This window comes from Zonotrichia albicollis, chromosome 2 (assembly GCF_047830755.1).
Source record: "Zonotrichia albicollis isolate bZonAlb1 chromosome 2, bZonAlb1.hap1, whole genome shotgun sequence".
Lineage (NCBI taxonomy): Eukaryota > Metazoa > Chordata > Aves > Passeriformes > Passerellidae > Zonotrichia > Zonotrichia albicollis.
Window position 1 is genome coordinate 315,774 of NC_133820.1, and position 23,899 is coordinate 339,672.

At 48.8% G+C, this 23,899-nt stretch overlaps 1 long non-coding RNA gene across 1 annotated transcript in view; it reads right to left on the reverse strand.

The window, feature by feature from the left end:
- LOC141725787 (uncharacterized) overlaps window positions 1-18,683 on the reverse strand; it is a 60,819-nt gene extending 42,136 nt beyond the window's left edge. Inside the window, exons 1-11 of the long non-coding RNA XR_012577436.1 lie at window positions 14,814-18,683; window positions 13,765-14,584; window positions 13,668-13,695; window positions 13,563-13,579; window positions 12,386-13,485; window positions 12,153-12,307; window positions 11,849-11,932; window positions 3,443-4,308; window positions 2,268-3,365; window positions 2,035-2,189; window positions 225-1,814 (exon numbers count right to left, since the gene is read on the reverse strand). This is a non-coding gene — a long non-coding RNA (uncharacterized LOC141725787). The remainder of the gene's footprint in view (window positions 1-224; window positions 1,815-2,034; window positions 2,190-2,267; window positions 3,366-3,442; window positions 4,309-11,848; window positions 11,933-12,152; window positions 12,308-12,385; window positions 13,486-13,562; window positions 13,580-13,667; window positions 13,696-13,764; window positions 14,585-14,813) is intronic.
- Window positions 18,684-23,899: the final 5,216 nt, after the last annotated feature.

Sequence of the window (23,899 nt, forward strand, 5' to 3'; positions counted from 1 at the left end):
TCTGGTTTTCCTTCAAGCAATACCCTTAAAACCACCGGTAAAGGGTGACTCCCCTACCAGTTCAAACACAGCCAGTAATGGAAGAGAACTTGTTTCCCTCAAATTGAATTCCTTTTGTCCTCATAAGCTCCATTTTTGTTCCTGAGGAACCAGGGAGGGACTGGCAAGATGAAATTGCAAAGGGGAAGGACAAAATTCCCCGCTCCCAACGCACACGGGCTCACCTGCTCGGCTGCTGCTCCCCGGCACAAAGATTCGTCCCTCGGCACCTCCTTTAAGCGATGCTTGGACGTACCCAAGCGCGAATCCGGGTGTCCCCCCCGACCCTGGGAGAAGCTCTCGCAGTCCTTCCATGAGACAGCGCCGGGAGCGCCCCATAAAGCCCTCCACTCAGCAGCTCCGTGCAAAAATGTACAGAGGCAAACTCTCCCCCCGTTAAAACAGCCCTGGCAAGAGCCACCCCCTCATCATCCTCACACTCACACCTGGGCTGCTCCGAGCCCTCATCATCCTCACAGCTCACACCTGGGCTGCTCCGAGCCCCTCATCATCCTCACACTCACACCTGGGCTGCTCCGAGCCCCTCATCATCCTCACACTCACACCTGGGCTGCTCCGAGCCCCTCATCATCCTCACACTCACACCTGGGCTGCTCCGAGCCCCTCATCATCCTCACACTCACACCTGGGCTGCTCCGAGCCCCTCATCATCCTCACACTCACACCTGGGCTGCTCCGAGCCCCTCATCATCCTCACACTCACACCTGGCGCCGATGCCACTCCAACAGCGCCTCTCCCTGTGCAGCACACAGCCCGCTTCTCACAGACAGAGCAAACAGAAATCCGCTACGGGCCTTGGCTTTCCTTAGTCCGTCTGGTTCCACAATTCAAACACGTCCGTGCACTGATGGCATTGAGGGAAAGCTTTCCAGTGCAGAAAGCTATCATTCTGCTAGCACACTTTGATACACCCTCAGAAAAAGTAGAATCAGCACCAACTCCTAAGACCCCTGCTGAGGAACCCAGCCCTCCTTGGGACACCCAATGCAGCAGACCTGGAAAAATGAGGGGAAAAGTCAAGCTTGGAGTGGAAAAAGAGAACATAAATACACCAGCCTTTAAAATAAGCCCTCACACAGTAATAGTGAGATCCAGTCACATTTCTTCTTTCACTGCTTTTTGCGGTTACATAAATACAAATAAAAACACATTAAACACAAGACGGAGCTAGGCATTTACAGGTCTTCATTTTGAAGTCTGGATGACAAATGGGGGAAGAAGTAAAATAAGAAAACCCATGACTCCTTGCCTTGTTTGGTCCCAACAATGCTAAGCTAAGGGCTTTGTCCTCTAGCACTCACTGCCCAGGAGAGTGATGTCCTCTCACAGATACATCCATTGTTGAGACAGCAACAGACAGTACGGCAGGGCACGATAAAAAAGTGGTTTTAAATACATTAATGGATCAAAAATACCTGTAGTAGAAATAAAATTGAAATAATCTCGTCCCCTTCCAGGGTGTGGATGGTCACCTCTCAAACAAAGACAGAGACACAGCAAAGGTGTTTAAGGTGCATTAGTTGCCTCTGTCTACAACGCTCATCCTTTCCTTCCCAGCAGAAACCATTGCACTGGTGTACCAAGGGACACTGCAAAGTCCTTGAATAGGGCAAGCCCTGCTCAGCAGAAACCAAAGCACCCCTGCTTGGGGCACAGCATTCCTACTTGCCCTCTCCTGAGTGTGCCTGGCTCCCTCAGGCTCCAGCTTCATCCTGATTCCAAGGCTGTGGCCTTTATTAGGGCTGGCACCTGGCTTAGAGAAAGGCAAAGTTAAATGGCATTCCTGTGAGTGCAGTGGATGACTCTGTGTGCTCTAAGACATGGGAATGCCTCTGCTAGAAGCCTTGTGGGGGGGGCCCTCAAATAAACAAATAAACACCCTTTCTCACCCTGCTGCCTGCAAACCCCCTCCCAAGAACTCCTAACTGGATACCTGCTCACCCTCCCTCTCCCACTCACAATCCTCAACTCACCTGAAGCCTCAATCTCAAACACCATCCCTGACAGTGGGCAGATCCCTCTTGTGACATGATCAAGCTGCTGAAAAAATTCTTCTCCTTGAGAGCTGAGCAATAACAACCACTCCTCTGCACTGCTCACCTTCACTGCAAATATCCAGATTCACTTCCTAAAAAGAAAGACAAAGAAGTGAGCTCTAACAGAGTCACCATGTACACTTCTGCTCCACAGACAAATGGGGCCTCACCTGCTCGGGGGAATCCCCTCACAGGGGTTGGGGCCCTCTGGCCCAGATTTAATTCCTCTGAATCTGAAAAAAACATTAGGACAAGAGTCACACTGTTGCACGATAACTGAAGAGCTCCAGATGTCCTGTGTCCATCGACAAATCCCATCTAGAGTCCAACTACACCCCACATTACACATTCCAAGTCCCCGGGCCCTCTCCTATCGCACCAGGCTATGCGGCAGGGCAGAGCAGCCCCGGCACAAATGTGTGCTGACACCCGTGACACAGGACAGGACGGACAACGGGGACACAACACAGACAGAAACCTCTAGGCAAGGAAAATGGCTACAAGGACAGAGAGAAGTCAAAAGGTGATGACCAAGGTGAGACTGATGGTGAGCTAATGAGGCTCAGAGAACCTGGAGGAAGAAGATGCTAAACTGGATGATTCATTCCAAGAACAGCAAAGATGAATGCCCAGGAATCCTACAGTCAGAATCCTCTAGCTAACCTCATACTAGTAGAACTCCTAATCCACCATAATGGATCCAGGTGGGGCACAGCTGTCCGTACAGCTCAGAACAAGACCTGACAAGACATCTGACTGGATGCTTCTGAAGAGAGAACTTTTGACTGGGGAGCTCAGACAGGTATCAGAATTGCATCTCTGGCCTGGGTGCCAGGCCAAGGAATGCAGAGATCACAGATGCTAACAATGATGCCAAGGTTTCTGACAGGCCCCTCAATGTGCTAAGGTAAAAGACAGGAGATACACAAACAACACATAATGCACAGCAGACAAGTGACACCAGACACACCGGGACTGCTCTGCCCTGAACACCTCAGCACTGAGATCAAAGGTGAGACTTTGCTTTTATAGGGCCTAAGGGGCCACTTCATGGACACCCCCCACCTCCAAATTGGACTCAGAAACCCCTCCCAGTAATTCCCAAACCAGCACCCCGCTCTCACCCCTCTGTGGGACTTAGCCCTCTACTTATCTCTCAGACATCTCAGGATGCAGGCCCATGTCATGTACAAAAGATGGGAGCCTCTACATCTGGGAAGGTCCTGCTGGCACTGCTGTTCAACAATCTCCTGGTGTTTCTTAGCCAGCTATATTAAAGAAAACCAAATATCAATGCATGACCTCAGCAGCATGCTGGCCAAAACCCAACCATTCTGCTACTCACCATTGTCCTAAGAATGCCTGGTGCAGAAATAGGAACAGATGCTCAGAGTTGCAGCAGAGAGACTTGAGCAATAACAACTGCCTCTGTAAGCTACTCACTGCTCACCTTGCCTGCTGATATCCAGCTTTACTTCCTAAAAAGAAGAACAGCGCTGTAACAGTCTCACTTTAAACTCCCCCTGCAGAGACAAACAGTGACTGACCTGCTCTGGGGAACCTCCTCACCCGGCATGGGTGGATGGATGGATTTTGCCATGGATTTTATCCTCTTCATCTGAAAGTTACAACAAAAGTAAAAGGGCTGCAGGATGACTTCACAGCTCCAAACATCTTGTGTCTATCTAGAAATATCATCTAGAGTCCAGTGACACCCCACAAACTGCAAGGCCCCAGGACTTGTCCCATTGCAGCTGGCCATGCGGCAGGGCAGGACAGCTCCGGCACCCATATGTGTGCAGACACCCGTGAGACAGAACGTGACAAACAGGGGGACATCAAACACCACACATCATGCTTGTGGTGAGGGCCTCGAGGGAAGAAGGCAAAAGGGACCCCAAAGACACACTAGGGAACACGGCACACCGGAAACCACGACACAAACCAGAGCTGTTCTGCACTGCCCGCCTGAAAGCTGCCATCAAAAGTAGAGCCTCTCCCTTTAGCTGTCCTAAGAGGCCCTTAGAGAAGATTGCTTCTCCCTCAGCTAATTTTGAAATCTGTCCCAAGAACTCCCAACCTGCTACGCCCCCATCTCCAGGCCGTGGCTCCCAACTTATCTTTTGTACGATGGGTTATGTGCATTCACGTTGCACCTGAAATGAGTCTGCCTCAGAGGGTCTTGTGATAGCCTGTGAGCCTCTCGGTCAGCTACAATAAAGAAAACCAAAACCAAAGAATGAGTCCAGAGTTATGCGGGCCAAATCCCAGCCAGTCAGCTACTTGCCCTCTCCTGAGTGTGCCTGGCTCCCTCAGGCTCCAGCTTCATCCTGAGTCCAAGGCTGTGGCCTTTATTAGGGGTGGCACCTGGGTTAGAGAAAGGCAAAGTTAAATGGCATTCCTGTGAGTGCAGTGGATGACTCTGTGTGCTCTAAGACATGGGAATGCCTCTGCTAGAAGCCTTGTGGGGGGGGCCCTCAAATAAACAAATAAACACCCTTTCTCACCCTGCTGCCTGCAAACCCTCTCCCAACAACTCCTAACTGGATACCTGCTCACCCTCCCTCTCCCACTCACAATCCTCAACTCACCTGAAGCCTCAATCTCAAACATCATCCTTGACACAGATCCCTCCTGAGACACGATGAATCTGCTGCAAAAAGAGTTGTGCTTGACACAACCTGGAATCTCTGAAAGGCGTGCTCCTCCTAAAAACCATAAAAAACAAACCAAGAACAAAACCAGAAATTACAAAGGTGCTTTAACACCCCTAAACACAAAACCCAAAATTGTGAACCTAAATACTCCCTGTATTCCATGCTGTTTTCTTCACAGTCTCTTCCAAGCCTCTGCTGCTTTAGATGCCCAGAAACACCTGCTGGAAACAAGCTGAGATGAGCTGAAAGAGCCTTTTCACTGAAATGAGAGGAGAGCTCCTACCCCAGCACACCCCAGAGAGGGAATGAAGCCCCTCGGCCAAGGCTGGGGTTAATATACCCCCGATGGTGCCCGCCTCTCGTTCCCATGGCACCCAGGAAAAGGGAGGGGGCAAATCCTCCCAGGTATAAAAGCCCTCACAACAGCTGCAGCTGCTTGGCCACTCAGATTCAAGGGGAGTAAAGGGCTTGTTATAGAAGAAAACTCTTCACAAAAATAACAGTGCTTTCTTTTTTGCAACAGCTACTTGGAGCAGAAGAACAGAAAACTGGTAAGACATAAAACTTTGTGGTTAGGTAGCATAGCTGGATAAATTGAGTCATTTGCTGTTAACTTACATAATTATTCTGTATTTTACAAAAGCCATCTAATAAATTCACACCCAAAACTCCAGCAGCCCAACTGGCCCTACCAAATCTGTATGTTTATACATACAGTAAACAATACCAAAATCCCAGTAATACCTATGAGAAGTCTATGAAAGAAACCTATTGAAATTAATCCTACCTCAAATACAAACCAACCCATCCAGAAAGTTAGCTTCACTCAGAAAACAACTTACACAGAGCTAATAATACCAAGAAATAACACACCATATACCACCAATTAATATAATAGTGAAGGAAAAAAAACCCACATTTTAAAATTTTTTTAATTTAAACTAACTTCTTTTATCAGCTAGAACAAAAGATTTTGCCAGGACTGTAACAACAACTCCTCCTTCTCCTTCTGAAATGTCCCTTCTCCTTCCCAAATTCCTTACAACTTCTGAGTTTAAATCCATGCCAAAAGCAGAATTCGTGCACTCGTGCATTCAGTGCTCCTGTCAGATTCTCTCTTTCCCTCCACATCTTCTTACACTTTCAGTCTTCACGCTGTCCTGCTGTGATGAGTCTGACAGAAGAACAGGCACATGTTAACAGAGCATTTCCCTCCCCAGAGCCGGTTTCCTTACCACATTTCACTCAATCCCAAGCCTGCAATGATGCACGCTCACCTGAAGCAGGGGGAGAAATCTGTAAAGGTCACTAAATACATAAAAGCGCATCCCCATTGTTCCATTACTCAGCAGCCCATCCGGCCAAGGTCAGAGCTCGCTGCCCACCGAGGACACGGCAACCAGCAGGGCCCTTTCTCCCACTCTCCAGCACGGACCTGCGAAGCCACAGAGGAGTTTACAGAGACCGGGAGCCGGCGGGACGGGACGGGCGCCCGGCCCGACCTTCCAAAGCTGGCGGCAGCGACGGCGGCGAGAGCCACGGCCCCGCTCCGCCTCCTGCGCCGCCTGCCCGGGGCCGCCCCGCCGGGATTGTCCGGCCCGCGGTCGCTCCCAGCGCCTGTAGCGTGGCGGGCGCGGGCCCGGGGGCTGCAGCCTTGTTCGACGCCACGCGCACGCCCCTCGCCCTTCCGTCGCTCGGCAGCCGCGTCCTTCCGCCGCCCCCGGCACCCAGCGGCGAGAGGCAAGGCGCTGGCTCGGGGGGTGCAGTACCGCCCTTTGGACACAGGGGGGCAGACTCACCGGGGTGTGCTATTTTCTCCGCCTTTTTGGCCGCCATTTTGAGAAGGTCAAGCCAGTCCGGGACACCCGCGACACGCCGCTCCCAACATGGCGGCCTCTCGGCTGCCTGTCGGCTCACAGCTGCAGTACCGCGCTCTGCCCACAAGGAGGCAGCACTGCCGCCCGCCCCAGACGGGGGCGCAGCGCGCCTCGGGGCTGCGGGCAGCGAAGGCGGCAAAAAAGAACAGGGGCGACCCCAGACAAAAACTGCTCTGAAATAAATGCCAAAAACCTGCCTCTTATCGAGCAAGAGTCAAACAAGCCCCCTTGATTTAAAGCCATGTTTAAATAAAAGTTTTATTTCTATTTTTCATATTTATAGTCACACGCATATTTATAGTGAACATTGATGTAACATGTAATTTATATAATATATTCTGTCTATTCCTATTGTTTATATGTATTTCTCTGTGTTTTTATAAATATCTCTCATTAATTGTATAGTTCTTATATAGTTCTTCTATAGTTTAAAACTACATTTCTAAAACACTTTTGTTTAAAAAAAATCCAATTCTAACTAAATAAATACCAGAAAACCCTTCTTTTAAACTATACTGAAATATTTTTATATTTACAGTTTGCATGACTATATACACATTTTAATTTCTAGTTTATATTGATGCATTCTATTCAAAATACATATAATCTGTATCCTGTTCCAATAATAGAGATAAATTATTTTTTAAATTATGTATCATATCTACTGCTAAACCTTGTTTTTTCCTTTATTTTTAATTTTTATATTAATCTTTAGCTATTTATGATATATTTATATACTTAGACTTCTACCTTTATATTATTTGTATTAATAATTTTTATACTAAAACCCCTGCTTTTGCCAAATGAAAAACAAACCCATCCTTTATTTTCAACTACTTGATAAATACTTCTATATTTATAATTATCCTATATATAATTTGTTTTATAAGTATAGTACATCAATTGATATATCTATTTTATATCTATTTCCTATAATATACTAAATAAGATATATACAGTATTACTTGTATTATGCATAGTATCAATTGATGTTATTTTATATTTACAGTTATTTAAAAATTTTATATATACCTGCATATATTTGAAACACATTTCTATATTTATATTTGAGTTGGGTTGTGTCTATATTTATATTCTCTACTTACATATCTATAAATATACACAATACTCTAATTAAAAAAGATAATATCTTATTGTAATATATAATAACTTATGTTACAAGTAAAATTTTTAAAAAAGACCAAATATGTAAAAACAAGAGTGGTTTATTCCCATTTCCACACATCTGTTTTGTTTAAATATAGTTATAGTTATAATTGTACATTAGCAATCCAATTCCTAAATAAAATTACAATACAAAGAACATTGAATTCCCACCAATATCTTCGAAAAACATCAAGATACCTCCAACAGCCAAAAATCTGCCAGCCAAAAAACCACAAAACACTCTTTTCAATAACAAATTCTCATCACATCAGAAAAATGGAACCAAGATAAAAGAAAACCCTATAGAAACACGCACAGCAAATTACAACAACTACTAAAAAAAGAAATCAAACCAACCTACTAAACTCCAAACAGTGCCACTGACCCTGAAGGTTACTAAAAAAAAAATAAACAAAATTCTACCTCTACACTAACTCAAAGAATAACCAATCCTCTGTAAATATAACAGCCGAACTACTTAACGAAATAGAAAAAATCTCAAGGACTAAAAACTAAGAAAACAACTACTCAATACTACTTGAAAAGATCCACCATATAAATACCCATATTACCAAAAAAAACCGATGAACAACAATCAAATACATGAAAGAACAACAACAAAAAATCAAAAAAAAAAAACCAACAACAAAAAAAGCCCCAAAACCGAATAAACTTTCATTTTCAACAAAACTATTATTCCCAACTGAATAAACCCATAGTGTCTCAAGCTCTCAAAATAAAAATAACACCTAGAAACAAACACAAAGACTAAAGACAAACGTAACCATAAACAATGTCTCCCAAATTACCCGCAGCCATAAAACATACACTACAATCAAACCAACCAAATAAATAAAAGCCCTGGAAGACGATAAACACACATGCAATTCTCGAGATTAAAAACCCGCTGCTATGAACGACACGACGCTACCTCAAAAGCCCACCGAAACAAACACTACCCGCTCACGCCAATAAAAGCCACCTCAACAGAATTAAAATCCGAACCGCTGCTTCGCGCTACGACCCGTAAAAACCATTGCGCGCCTTTCTAAACAGAATACCCCGGCAAAAAAACCATATCCGACTACGAAACCCAATCCGAAACGAACCTTTATCATCCCCACCGGCACCGAGAACCGCAGCACTCAGGAAGAACCGTAGCCCTTAGCGTACCCCCGCTGCAAACCGAGCACAGCGATGCAATCAATGCCGAAAAAGCGCCTCCGAACCGCGGCACCGCCCCAGCACTGCGAGCAGCCGAAGCCCGCGCTCGCTGCCGGCCCCGGACGGAGCGCGGCTCCCGCCAGGAGACCGGCTCCTCCGGCGGCTCCTCCGGCACGCGGGGCCGGCGCCGGCCCGGAGAGCCGCGCCCGCTGCCCCTGCCCGGCGGGGCCGGCACCGGGCCCGGGGGTGGCGGCGGCGCCCGAGCCCCGCGCCCGGAGCGGCCGGAGCGGCCGGCACCGCCCGGGCCGCCGCAGCAGCGCCCGCGCCGCCTCTGCCGCCCTTGGCCGGCCCGGCGCGGCTCCCTCGGCTCGCACCGGCGCGGCTCCGCCACCGCCGCCCTTGGCCGGCCCGGCGCGGGTCCCCTCGGCTCGCACCGGCGCGGCTCCCTCGGCTCGCACCGGCGCGGCTCCGCCACCGCCGCCCTTGGCCGGCCCGGCCGCGCCAAATCCCCCGTGCGCCCCGGCAGCTGCCCGGGCCGTGCCAGCGCCGCTCCCGAGCGGCAACGTTCCGGCCCGGGCCGCGGCCACCACAAGCGCCCTCCCATGCAGCGGCACGGCCCCATTGCAGCCCTGCAAACGCTGCCACAGCTGCAGCTTCCCGCAACCGAAGCCCGAAACTGACGCCGCAGGCGGGGCTCGGCTCCCTTCAACAAGGGCAAAGAAGTGTCCTCTCCCCTTCACGTTCGTCCCCTACGAGAGCACAAAAGAAGGGGCGCTCCTCAAATGAAAGCCGTCGACTGATGGCAAAGGGCCATTTCCACCTCCATTCAAAGCCTTGAAAAGGAGGGACACCACGGCTGCCCCCTCCATTTCAACCCTAGGGTGATGAAAAATTGGGGGGCTACTCTCAAATCAATTCCATAACACCACAACAATACTTTTCCCCTTAAAATAGATCACAGGATTCCCCTAACAGCCTGGAAAACTCTGGTTTTCCTTCAAGCAATACCCTTAAAACCACCGGTAAAGGGTGACTCCCCTACCAGTTCAAACACAGCCAGTAATGGAAGAGAACTTGTTTCCCTCAAATTGAATTCCTTTCGTCCTCATAAGCTGCACTTTTGTTCCTGGGGAAGCGGGGAGGGACTGGCAAGATGAAATTGCAAAGGGGAAGGACAAAATTCCCCGCTCCAAACGCACACGGGCTCACCTGTTCGGCTGCTGCTCCCCGGCACAAAGATTCGTCCCTCGGCACAAACCCCTCCACTCAGCAGCTCCATGCAAAAATGTACAGAGGCAAACTCTCCCCCCGTTAAAACCGCCCCGGCAAGAGCCACCCCCTCATCATCCTCACAGCTCACACCTGGGCTGCTCCGAGCCCTCATCATCCTCACACTCACACCTGGGCTGCTCCGAGCCCCTCATCATCCTCACACACACACCTGGGCTGCTCCGAGCCCCCCATCATCCTCACACTCACACCTGGGCTGCTCCGAGCCCCTCATCATCCTCACACTCACACCTGGGCTGCTCCGAGCCCCTCATCATCCTCACACTCACACCTGGGCTGCTCCGAGCCCTCATCATCCTCACACTCACACCTGGGCTGCTCCGAGCCCCTCATCATCCTCACACACACACCTGGGCTGCTCCGAGCCCCTCATCATCCTCACACTCACACCTGGGCTGCTCCGAGCCCCTCATCATCCTCACACTCACACCTGGGCTGCTCCGAGCCCCTCATCATCCTCACACTCACACCTGGGCTGCTCCGAGCCCCTCATCATCCTCACACTCACACCTGGGCTGCTCCGAGCCCCTCATCATCCTCACACTCACACCTGGGCTGCTCCGAGCCCCTCATCATCCTCACACTCACACCTGGGCTGCTCCGAGCCCCTCATCATCCTCACACTCACACCTGGCGCCGATGCCACTCCAACAGCGCCTCTCCCTGTGCAGCACACAGCCCGCTTCTCACAGACAGAGCAAACAGAAATCCGCTACGGGCCTTGGCTTTCCTTAGTCCGTCTGGTTCCACAATTCAAACACGTCCGTGCACTGATGGCATTGAGGGAAAGCTTTCCAGTGCAGAAAGCTATCATTCTGCTAGCACACTTTGATACACCCTCAGAAAAAGTAGAATCAGCACCAACTCCTAAGACCCCTGCTGAGGAACCCAGCCCTCCTTGGGACACCCAATGCAGCAGACCTGGAAAAATGAGGGGAAAAGTCAAGCTTGGAGTGGAAAAAGAGAACATAAATACACCAGCCTTTAAAATAAGCCCTCACACAGTAATAGTGAGATCCAGTCACATTTCTTCTTTCACTGCTTTTTGCGGTTACATAAATACAAATAAAAACACATTAAACACAAGACGGAGCTAGGCATTTACAGGTCTTCCTTTTGAAGTCTGGATGACAAATGGGGGAAGAAGTAAAATAAGAAAACCCATGACTCCTTCCCTTGTTTGGTCCCAACAATGCTAAGCTAAGGGCTTTGTCCTCTAGCACTCACTGCCCAGGAGAGTGATGTCCTCTCACAGATACATCCATTGTTGAGACAGCAACAGACAGTACGGCAGGGCACGATAAAAAAAGTGGTTTGAAATACATTAATGGATCAAAAAAACCTGTAGTAGAAATAAAATTGAAATAATCTCGTCCCCTTCCAGGGTGTGGATGGTCACCTCTCAAACAAAGACAGAGACACAGCAAAGGTGTTTAAGGTGCATTAGTTGCCTCTGTCTACAACGCTCATCCTTTCCTTCCCAGCAGAAACCATTGCACTGGTGTACCAAGGGACACTGCAAAGTCCTTGAATAGGGCAAGCCCTGCTCAGCAGAAACCAAAGCACCCCTGCTTGGGGCACAGCATTCCTACTTGCCCTCTCCTGAGTGTGCCTGGCTCCCTCAGGCTCCAGCTTCATCCTGATTCCAAGGCTGTGGCCTTTATTAGGGCTGGCACCTGGCTTCGAGAAAGGCAAAGTTAAATGGCATTCCTGTGAGTGCAGTGGATGACTCTGTGTGCTCTAAGACATGGGAATGCCTCTGCTAGAAGCCTTGGGGGGGGGGCCCTCAAATAAACAAATAAACACCCTTTCTCACCCTGCTGCCTGCAAACCCCCTCCCAAGAACTCCTAACTGGATACCTGCTCACCCTCCCTCTCCCACTCACAATCCTCAACTCACCTGAAGCCTCAATCTCAAACACCATCCCTGACACTGGGCAGATCCCTCTTGTGACATGATCAAGCTGCTGAAATAATTGCTGTTCTTGAGAGCTGAGCAATAACAACCACTTCTCTCCACGGCTCACCTTGACTGCTGCTATCCAGATTCACTTCCTAAAAAGAAAGACAAAGAAGTGAGCTCTAACAGAGTCACCATGTACACTTCTGCTCCACAGACAAATGGGGCCTCACCTGCTCGGGGGAATCCCCTCACACGGGATGGGGCCCTCTGGCCCAGATTTAATTCATCTGAATCTGAAAAAAACGTTAGGACAAGAGTCACACTGTTGCAGGACAACTGAAGAGCTCCAGATGTCCTGTGTCCATCTACAAATCCCATCTGGAGTCCAACTACACCCCACATTACACATTCCAAGTCCCTGGGCGCTCTCCTGTCGCACCAGGCTATGCGGCAGGGCAGAGCAGCCCCGGCACAAATGTGTGCTGACACCCGTGACACAGGACAGGACGGACAATGGGGACACAACACAGACTGAAACCTCTAGGCAAGGAAAATGGCTACAAGGACAGAGAGAAGTCAAAAGGTGATGACCAAGGTGAGACTGATGGTGAGCTAATGAGGCTCAGAGAACCTGGAGGAAGAAGATGCTAAACTGGATGATTCATTCCAAGAACAGCAAAGATGAATGCCCAGGAATCCTACAGTCAGAATCCTCTAGCTAACCTCATACAAGTAGAGCTCCTAATCCACCATAATGGATCCAGGTGAGGCATAGCTGTCCGTACAGCTCAGAACAAGACCTGAAAAGACATCTGACTGGATGCTTCCAAAGAGAGAACTTTTGACTGGGGAGCTCAGACAGCTATCAGAATCGCATCTCTGGCCTGGGTGCCAGGCCAAGGAATGCAGAGATCACAGATGCTAACAATGATGCCAAGGTTTCTGACAGGCCCCTCAATGTGCTAAGGTAAAAGACAGGAGATACACAAACAACACATAATGCACAGCAGACAAGTGACACCAGACACACCGGGACTGCTCTGCCCTGAACACCTCAGCACTGTGATCAAAGGTGAGACTTGGCTTTCATGGGGCCTAAGGGGCCACTTCATGGACACCCCCCCACCGCCAAACTGGACTCAAAAACCCCTCCCAGTAATTCCCAAACCAGCACCCTGCCTTCATCCCCTCTGTGGGTCATAGCCCTCTACTTATCTCTCAGACATCTCAGGATGCAGGCCCATGTCATGTACAAAAGATGGTGGCCTCTACATCTGGGAAGGTCCTGCTGGCACTGCTGTTCAACAATCTCCTGGTGTTTCTTAGCCAGCTATATTAAAGAAAACCAAATATCAATGCATGACCTCAGCAGCACGCTGGCCAAAACCCAACCATTCTGCTGCTCACCATTGTCCTAAGAACGCCTGGTGCAGAAATAGGAACAGATGCTCAGAGTTGCAGCAGAGAGAGTTGAGCAATAACAACTGCCTCTGTAAGCTACTCACTGCTCACCTTGCCTGCTGATATCCAGCTTTACTTCCTAAAAAGAAGAACAGCGCTGTAACAGTCTCACTTTAAACTCCCCCTGCAGAGACAAACAGTGACTGACCTGCTCTGGGGAACCTCCTCACCCGGCATGGGTGGATGGATGGATTTTGCCATGGATTTTGTCCTCTTCATCTGAAAGTTACGACAAAAGTAAAAGGGCTGCAGGATGACTTCACAGCTCCAAACATCTTGTGTCTATCTAGAAATATCATCTAGAGTCCAGTGACACCCCACAAACTGCAAGGCCCCAGGACTTGTCCCACTGCAGCTGGCCATGCGGCAGGGCAGAACAGCTCCGGCACCCATATGTGTGCAGACACCTGTGACACAGAACGTGACAAACAGGGGGACATCAAACACCACACATCATGCTTGTGGTGAGGGCCTCGAGGGAAGAAGGCAAAAGGGACCCCAAAGACACACTAGGGAACACGGCACACCGGAAAGCACGACACAAACCAGAGCTGTTCTGCACTGCCCGCCTGAAAGCTGCCATCAAAAGTAGAGCCTCTCCCTTTAGCTGTCCTAAGAGGCCCTTGGACAAGTTTGCTTTTCCCTCCGCTAATTTTTAAATCTGTCCCAAGAACTACCAATCTGCTACGCCCCCATCTCCAGGCCGTGGCTCCCAACTTATCTTTTGTACGATGGGTTATGTGCATTCACGTTGCACCTGAAATGAGTCTGCTTCAGAGAGCCTCGTGATGGCCTGTGAGCCTCTCGGTCAGCTACAATAAAGAAAACCAAAAGCAAAGAATGAGTCCAGAGTTATGTGGGCCAAATCCCAGCCAGTCAGCTACTTGCCCTCTCCTGAGTGTGCCTGGCTCCCTCAGGCTCCAGCTTCATCCTGAGTCCAAGGCTGTGGCCTTTATTAGGGCTGGCACCTGGGTTAGAGAAAGGTAAAGTTAAATGGCATTCCTGTGAGTGCAGTGGATGACTCTGTGTGCTCTAAGACATGGGAATGCCTCTGCTAGAAGCCTTGGGGGGGGGGGGGGGCCCTCAAATAAACAAATAAACACCCTTTCTCACCCTGCTGCCTGCAAACCCCCTCCCAACAACTCCTAACTGGATACCTGCTCACCCTCCCTCTCCCACTCACAATCCTCAACTCACCTGAAGCCTCAATCTCAAACATCATCCTTGAGACTGGGCAGATCCCTCCTGAGACACGATGAATCTGCTGCAAAAAGAGTTGTGCTTGACACAACCTGGAATCTCTGAAAGGCGTGCTCCTCCTAAAAACCATAAAAAACAAAACAAGAACAAAACCAGAAATTACAAAGGTGCTTTAACACCCCTAAACACAAAACCCAAAATTGTGAACCTACATACTCCCTGTATTCCATGCTGTTTTCTTCACAGTCTCTTCCAAGCCTCTGCTGCTTTAGATGCCCAGAAACACCTGCTGGAAACAAGCTGAGATGAGCTGAAAGAGCCTTTTCACTGAAATGAGAGGAGAACTCCTACCCCAGCACATCCCAGAGAGGGAATGACGCCCCTCAGCCAAGGCTGGGGTTAATATACCCCCGATGGTGCCCGCCTCTCGTTCCCATGGCACCCAGGAAAAGGGAGGGGGCAAATCCTCCCAGGTGTAAAAGCCCTCAGAACAGCTGCAGCTGCTTGGCCACTCAGATTCAAGGGGAGTAAAGGGCTTGTTATAGAAGAAAACTCTTCACAAAAATAACAGTGCTTTCTTTTTTGCAACAGCTACTTGGAGCAGAAGAACAGAAAACTGGTAAGACATAAAACTTTGTGGTTAGGTAGCATAGCTGGATAAATTGAGTCATTTGCTGTTAACTTACATAATTATTCTGTATTTTACAAAAGCCATCTAATAAATTCACACCCAAAACTCCAGCAGCCCAACTGGCCCTACCAAATCTGTATGTTTATACATACAGTAAACAATACCAAAATCCCAGTAATACCTATGAGAAGTCTATGAAAGAAACCTATTGAAATTAATCCTACCTCAAATACAAACCAACCCATCCAGAAAGTTAGCTTCACTCAGAAAACAACTTACACAGAGCTAATAATACCAAGAAATAACACACCATATACCACCAATTAATATAATAGTGAAGGAAAAAAACCCCACATTTTAAAATTTTTTTAATTTAAACTAACTTCTTTTATCAGCTAGAACAAAAGATTTTGCCAGGACTGTAACAACAACTCCTCCTTCTCCTTCTGAAATGTCCCTTCTCCTTCCCAAATTCCTTACAACTTCTGAGTTTAAATCCAAGCCAAAAGCAGAATTCGTGCACTCGTGCATTCAGTGCTCCTGTCAGATTCTCTCTTTCCCTCCACATCTTCTTACACTTTCAGTCTTCACGCTGTCCTGCTGTGATGAGTCTGACAGAAGAACAGGCACATGTTAACAGAGCATTTCCCTCCCCAGAGCCGGTTTCCTTACCACATTTCACTCAATCCCAAGCCTGCAATGATGCACGCTCACCTGAAGCAGGGGGAGAAATCTGTAAAGGTCACTAAATACATAAAAGCGCATCCCCATTGTTCCATTACTCAGCAGCCCATCCGGCCAAGGTCAGAGCTCGCTGCCCACCGAGGACACGGCAACCAGCAGGGCCCTTTCTCCCACTCTCCAGCACGGACCTGCGAAGCCACAGAGGAGTTTACAGAGACCGGGAGCCGGCGGGACGGGACGGGCGCCCGGCCCGACCTTCCAAAGCTGGCGGCAGCGACGGCGGCGAGAGCCACGGCCCCGCTCCGCCTCCTGCGCCGCCTGCCCGGGGCCGCCCCGCCGGGATTGTCCGGCCCGCGGTCGCTCCCAGCGCCTGGAGCGTGGCGGGCGCGGGCCCGGGGGCTGCAGCCTTGTTCGACGCCACGCGCACGCCCCTCGCCCTTCCGTCGCTCGGCAGCCGCGTCCTTCCGCCGCCCCCGGCACCCAGCGGCGAGAGGCAAGGCGCTGGCTCGGGGGGTGCAGTACCGCCCTTTGGACACAGGGGGGCAGACTCACCGGGGTGTGCTATTTTCTCCGCCTTTTTGGCCGCCATTTTGAGAAGGTCAAGCCAGTCCGGGACACCCGCGACACGCCGCTCCCAACATGGCGGCCTCTCGGCTGCCTGCCGGCGCACGGCTGCAGTACCGCGCTCTGCCCACAAGGCGGCAGAACTGCCGCCCGCCCCAGACGGGGGCGCAGCGCGCCTCGGGGCTGCGGGCAGCGAAGGCGGCAAAAAAGAACAGGGGCGACCCCAGACAAAAACTGCTCTGAAATAAATGCCAAAAACCTGCCTCCTATCGAGCAAGAGTCAAACAAGCCCCCTTGATTTAAAGCCATGTTTAAATAAAAGTTTTATTTCTATTTTTCATATTTATAGTCACACGCATATTTATAGTGAACATTGATGTAGCATGTAATTTATATAATATATTCTGTCTATTCCTATTGTTTATATGTATTTCTCTGTGTTTTTATAAATATCTCTCATTAATTGTATAGTTCTTATATAGTTCTTCTATAGTTTAAAACTACATTTCTAAAACACTTTTGTTTAAAAAAAATCCAATTCTAACTAAATAAATACCAGAAAACCCTTCTTTTAAACTATACTGAAATATTTTTATATTTACAGTTTGCATGACTATATACACATTTTAATTTCTAGTTTATATTGATGCATTCTATTCAAAATACATATAATCTGTATCCTGTTCCAATAATAGAGATAAATTATTTTTTAAATTATGTATCATATCTACTGCTAAACCTTGTTTTTTCCTTTATTTTTAATTTTTATATTAATCTTTAGCTATTTATGATATATTTATATACTTAGACTTCTACCTTTATATTATTTGTATTAATAATTTTTATACTAAAACCCCTGCTTTTGCCAAATGAAAAACAAACCCATCCTTTATTTTCAACTACTTGATAAATACTTCTATATTTATAATTATCCTATATATAATTTGTTTTATAAGTATAGTACATCAATTGATATATCTATTTTATATCTATTTCCTATAATATACTAAATAAGATATATACAGTATTACTTGTATTATGCATAGTATCAATTGATGTTATTTTATATTTACAGTTATTTAAAAATTTTATATATACCTGCATATATTTGAAACACATTTCTATATTTATATTTGAGTTGGGTTGTGTCTATATTTATATTCTCTACTTACATATCTATAAATATACACAATACTCTAATTAAAAAAGATAATATCTTATTGTAATATATAATAACTTATGTTACAAGTAAAATTTTTAAAAAAGACCAAATATGTAAAAACAAGAGTGGTTTATTCCCATTTCCACACATCTGTTTTGTTTAAATATAGTTATAGTTATAATTGTACATTAGCAATCCAATTCCTAAATAAAATTACAATACAAAGAACATTGAATTCCCACCAATATCTTCGAAAAACATCAAGATACCTCCAACAGCCAAAAATCTGCCAGCCAAAAAACCACAAAACACTCTTTTCAATAACAAATTCTCATCACATCAGAAAAATGGAACCAAGATAAAAGAAAACCCTATAGAAACACGCACAGCAAATTACAACAACTACTAAAAAAAGAAATCAAACCAACCTACTAAACTCCAAACAGTGCCACTGACCCTGAAGGTTACTAAAAAAAAAATAAACAAAATTCTACCTCTACACTAACTCAAAGAATAACCAATCCTCTGTAAATATAACAGCCGAACTACTTAACGAAATAGAAAAAATCTCAAGGACTAAAAACTAAGAAAACAACTACTCAATACTACTTGAAAAGATCCACCATATAAATACCCATATTACCAAAAAAAACCGATGAACAACAATCAAATACATGAAAGAACAACAACAAAAAATCAAAAAAAAAAAACCAACAACAAAAAAAGCCCCAAAACCGAATAAACTTTCATTTTCAACAAAACTATTATTCCCAACTGAATAAACCCATAGTGTCTCAAGCTCTCAAAATAAAAATAACACCTAGAAACAAACACAAAGACTAAAGACACACGTAACCATAAACAATGTCTCCCAAATTACCCGCAGCCATAAAACATACACTACAATCAAACCAACCAAATAAATAAAAGCCCTGGAAGACGATAAACACACATGCAATTCTCGAGATTAAAAACCCGCTGCTATGAACGACACGACGCTACCTCAAAAGCCCACCGAAACAAACACTACCCGCTCACGCCAATAAAAGCCACCTCAACAGAATTAAAATCCGAACCGCTGCTTCGCGCTACGACCCGTAAAAACCATTGCGCGCCTTTCTAAACAGAATACCCCGGCAAAAAAACCATATCCGACTACGAAACCCAATCCGAAACGAACCTTTATCATCCCCACCGGCACCGAGAACCGCAGCACTCAGGAAGAACCGTAGCCCTTAGCGTACCCCCGCTGCAAACCGAGCACAGCGATGCAATCAATGCCGAAAAAGCGCCTCCGAACCGCGGCCCCGCCCCAGCACTGCGAGCAGCCGAAGCCCGCGCTCGCTGCCGGCCCCGGACGGAGCGCGGCTCCCGCCAGGAGACCGGCTCCTCCGGCGGCTCCTCCGGCACGCGGGGCCGGCGCCGGCCCGGAGAGCCGCGCCCGCTGCCCCTGCCCGGCGGGGCCGGCACCGGGCCCGGGGGTGGCGGCGGCGCCCGAGCCCCGCGCCCGGAGCGGCCGGAGCGGCCGGCACCGCCCGGGCCGCCGCAGCAGCGCCCGCGCCGCCTCTGCCGCCCTCGGCCGGCCCGGCCGCGCCAAATCCCCCGTGCGCCCCGGCAGCTGCCCGGGCCGTGCCAGCGCCGCTCCCGAGCGGCAACGTTCCGGCCCGGGCCGCGGCCACCACAAGCGCCCTCCCATGCAGCGGCACGGCCCCCTTGCAGCCCTGCAAACGCTGCCACAGCTGCAGCTTCCCGCAACCGAAGCCCGAAACTGACGCCGCAGGCGGGGCTCGGCTCCCTTCAACAAGGGCAAAGAAGTGTCCTCTCCCCTTCACGTTCGTCCCCTACGAGAGCACAAAAGAAGGGGCGCTCCTCAAATGAAAGCCTTCGACTGATGGCAAAGGGCCATTTCCACCTCCATTCAAAGCCTTGAAAAGGAGGGACACCACGGCTGCCCCCTCCATTTCAACCCTAGGGTGATGAAAAATTGGGGGGCTACTCTCAAATCAATTCCATAACACCACAACAATACTTTTCCCCTTAAAATAGATCACAGGATTCCCCTAACAGCCTGGAAAACTCTGGTTTTCCTTCAAGCAATACCCTTAAAACCACCGGTAAAGGGTGACTCCCCTACCAGTTCAAACACAGCCAGTAATGGAAGAGAACTTGTTTCCCTCAAATTGAATTCCTTTCGTCCTCATAAGCTGCACTTTTGTTCCTGGGGAAGCGGGGAGGGACTGGCAAGATGAAATTGCAAAGGGGAAGGACAAAATTCCCCGCTCCAAACGCACACGGGCTCACCTGTTCGGCTGCTGCTCCCCGGCACAAAGATTCGTCCCTCGGCACCTCCTTTAAGCGATGCTTGGACGTATCCAAGCGCGAATCCGGGTGTCCCCCCCGACCCTGGGAGAAGCTCTCGCAGTCCTTCCGTGAGACAGCGCCGGGAGCGCCCCATAAAGCCCTCCACTCAGCAGCTCCGTGCAAAAATGTACAGAGGCAAACTCTCCCCCCGTTAAAACAGCCCTGGCAAGAGCCACCCCCTCATCATCCTCACACTCACACCTGGGCTGCTCCGAGCCCCATCATCCTCACACTCACACCTGGGCTGCTCCGAGCCCCTCATCATCCTCACACTCACACCTGGCGCCGATGCCACTCCAACAGCGCCTCTCCCTGTGCAGCACACAGCCCGCTTCTCACAGACAGAGCAAACAGAAATCCGCTACGGGCCTTGGCTTTCCTTAGTCCGTCTGGTTCCACAATTCAAACACGTCCGTGCACTGATGGCATTGAGGGAAAGCTTTCCAGTGCAGAAAGCTATCATTCTGCTAGCACACTTTGATACACCCTCAGAAAAAGCAGAATCAGCACCAACTCCTAAGACCCCTGCTGAGGAACCCAGCCCTCCTTGGGACACCAATGCAGCAGACCTGGAAAAACGAGGGGAAAAGTCAAGCTTGGAGTGGAAAAAGAGAACATAAATACACCAGCCTTTAAAATAAGCCCTCACACAGTAATAGTGAGATCCAGTCACATTTCTTCTTTCACTGCTTTTTGCGGTTACATAAATACAAATAAAAACACATTAAACACAAGAGAGAGCTAGGCATTTACAGGTCTTCATTTTGAAGTCTGCATCAAATGGGGGAAGAAGTAAAATAAGAAAACCCATGACTCCTTGCCTTGTTTGGTCCCAACAATGCTAAGCTAAGGGCTTTGTCCTCTAGCACTCACTGCCCAGGAGAGTGATGTCCTCTCACAGATACATCCATTGTTGAGACAGCAACAGACAGTACGGCAGGGCACGATAAAAAAAGTGGTTTGAAATACATTAATGGAACAAAAAAACCTGTAGTAGAAATAAAATGGAAATAATCTCGTCCCCTTCCAGGGTGTGGATGGTCACCTCTCAAACAAAGACAGAGACACAGCAAAGGTGTTTAAGGTGCATTAGTTGCCTCTGTCTACAACGCTCATCCTTTCCTTCCCAGCAGAAACCATTGCACTGGTGTACCAAGGGACACTGCAAAGTCCTTGAGTAGGGCAAGCCCTGCTCAGCAGAAACCAAAGCACCCCTGCTTGGGGCACAGCATTCCTACTTGCCCTCTCCTGAGTGTGCCTGGCTCCCTCAGGCTCCAGCTTCATCCTGATTCCAAGGCTCTGGCCTTTATTAGGGCTGGCACCTGGCTTCGAGAAAGGCAAAGTTAAATGGCATTCCTGTGAGTGCAGTGGATGACTCTGTGTGCTCTAAGACATGGGAATGCCTCTGCTAGAAGCCTTGGGGGGGGGGCCCTCAAATAAACAAATAAACACCCTTTCTCACCCTGCTGCCTGCAAACCCCCTCCCAAGAACTCCTAACTGGATACCTGCTCACCCTCCCTCTCCCACTCACAATCCTCAACTCACCTGAAGCCTCAATCTCAAACACCATCCCTGACAGTGGGCAGATCCCTCTTGTGACATGATCAAGCTGCTGAAAAAATTCTTCTCCTTGAGAGCTGAGCAATAACAACCACTTCTCTCCACGGCTCACCTTGACTGCTGCTATCCAGATTCACTTCCTAAAAAGAAAGACAAAGAAGTGAGCTCTAACAGAGTCACCATGTACACTTCTGCTCCACAGACAAATGGGGCCTCACCTGCTCGGGGGAATCCCCTCACAGGGGTTGGGGCCCTCTGGCCCAGATTTAATTCATCTGAATCTGAAAAAAACATCAGGACAAGAGTCACACTGTTGCAGGACAACTTAAGAGCTCCAGATGTCCTGTGTCCATCTACAAATCCCATCTGGAGTCCAACTACACCCCACATTACACATTCCAAGTCCCCGGGCCCTCTCCTATCACACCAGGCTATGCGGCAGGGCAGAGCAGCCCCGGCACAAATGTGTGCTGACACCCGTGACACAGGACAGACAGGACAGGACACACAACGGGGACACAACAGGAACAGAAATCTCTTGGCAAGGAAAATGGCTGCAAGGACTGAGAGCATGCAAAAGGAGATGACTGAGTTCAAACTGACGGTGAGCTGATGAGGCTCAGAGAACACTGCAGGAAGAAGATGCTAACTGAATGATTGATTCCAAGAACAGTAAAGATGGATGCCTGAAACTCCTACAGTCAGAATCCTCTACCTGCCCTCACATTCTTTCAAGCCCTAATCCACCATAATGGATCCAGGTGGGGCACAGCTGTCCGTACAGCTCAGAACAAGACCTGACAAGACATCTGACTGGATGCTTCCAAAGACAGAACTTTTGACTGGGGAGCTCAGACAGGTATCAGAATCACATCTCTGGCCTGGGTGCCAGGCCAAGGAATACAGAGATCACAGATGCTAACAATGATGCCAAGGTTTCTGACAGGCCCCTCAAAGTGCTAAGGTAAAAGACAGGAGATACACAAACAACACATAATGCACAGCAGACAAGTGACACCAGACACACCGGGACTGCTCTGCCCTGAACACCTCAGCACTGTGATCAAAAGTGAGACTTGGCTTTCATGGGGCCTAAGGGGCCACTTCATGGACACCCCCCCACCGCCAAATTGGACTCAAAAACCCCTCCCAGTAATTCCCAAACCAGCACCCTGCCTTCATCCCCTCTGTGGGTCATAGCCCTCTACTTATCTCTCAGACATCTGGCAATGCCAGTCCGTGCCAGGTGCAAAGAAAGGCCACCTCGTCAGCTGGGAAGGTCCTGCTGTCACCGGGCTGGTGTCTCTCAGACAGCTAGAGTAAAGAGAACCAAACATCAGTGCCTGATCTTGGCACCCCATCGGCCAAAACCCCACCAGTCTGCTACTCACCCTGCTCCTAGGAAGGCTCGGCACCTGCTAACTCTGACCCTCTGCCATGGATGCAATGCATCTGCACCTGAAAGAAAGTTAGAACATGTGTCAAACACCACCAGGATAACTCACAAGCTGCAAACACCTTAGGTCCATCTAGGAATAGCATCTAGAGCCCAAGTACAGCCCCCATTACAAATTTACACTCCCCAGGGCTTGTCCCATCGCAGCTGGCCATGCGGCAGGGCAGGACAGCTCCGGCACCCATATGTGTGCAGACACCCGTGACACAGAACGTGACAAACAGGGGGGCATCAAACACCACACATCATGCTTGTGGTGAGGGCCTCGAGGGAAGAAGGCAAAAGGGACCCCAAAGACACACTAGGGAACACGGCACACCGGAAACCACGACACAAACCAGAGCTGTTCTGCACTGCCCGCCTGAAAGCTGCCATCAAAAGTAGAGCCTCTCCCTTTAGCTGTCTTAAGAGAACCTTGGACAAGATTGCCTTCTTGTCTGCTAATCTTTCAATCTGTCCTAAGAACTCCCAACCCATTACTCTCCAGTCTCTAGGCCATGGCCCCCAACTTATCTTTTGGATGATCGGTGATGGGAATCCACGTTGCACCTGAAATGAGTCTGCTTCAGAGAGCCTCGTGATGGCCTGTGAGCCTCTCGGTCAGCTACAATAAAGAAAACCAAAACCAAAGAATGAGTCCAGAGTTATGTGAGCCAAATCCCAG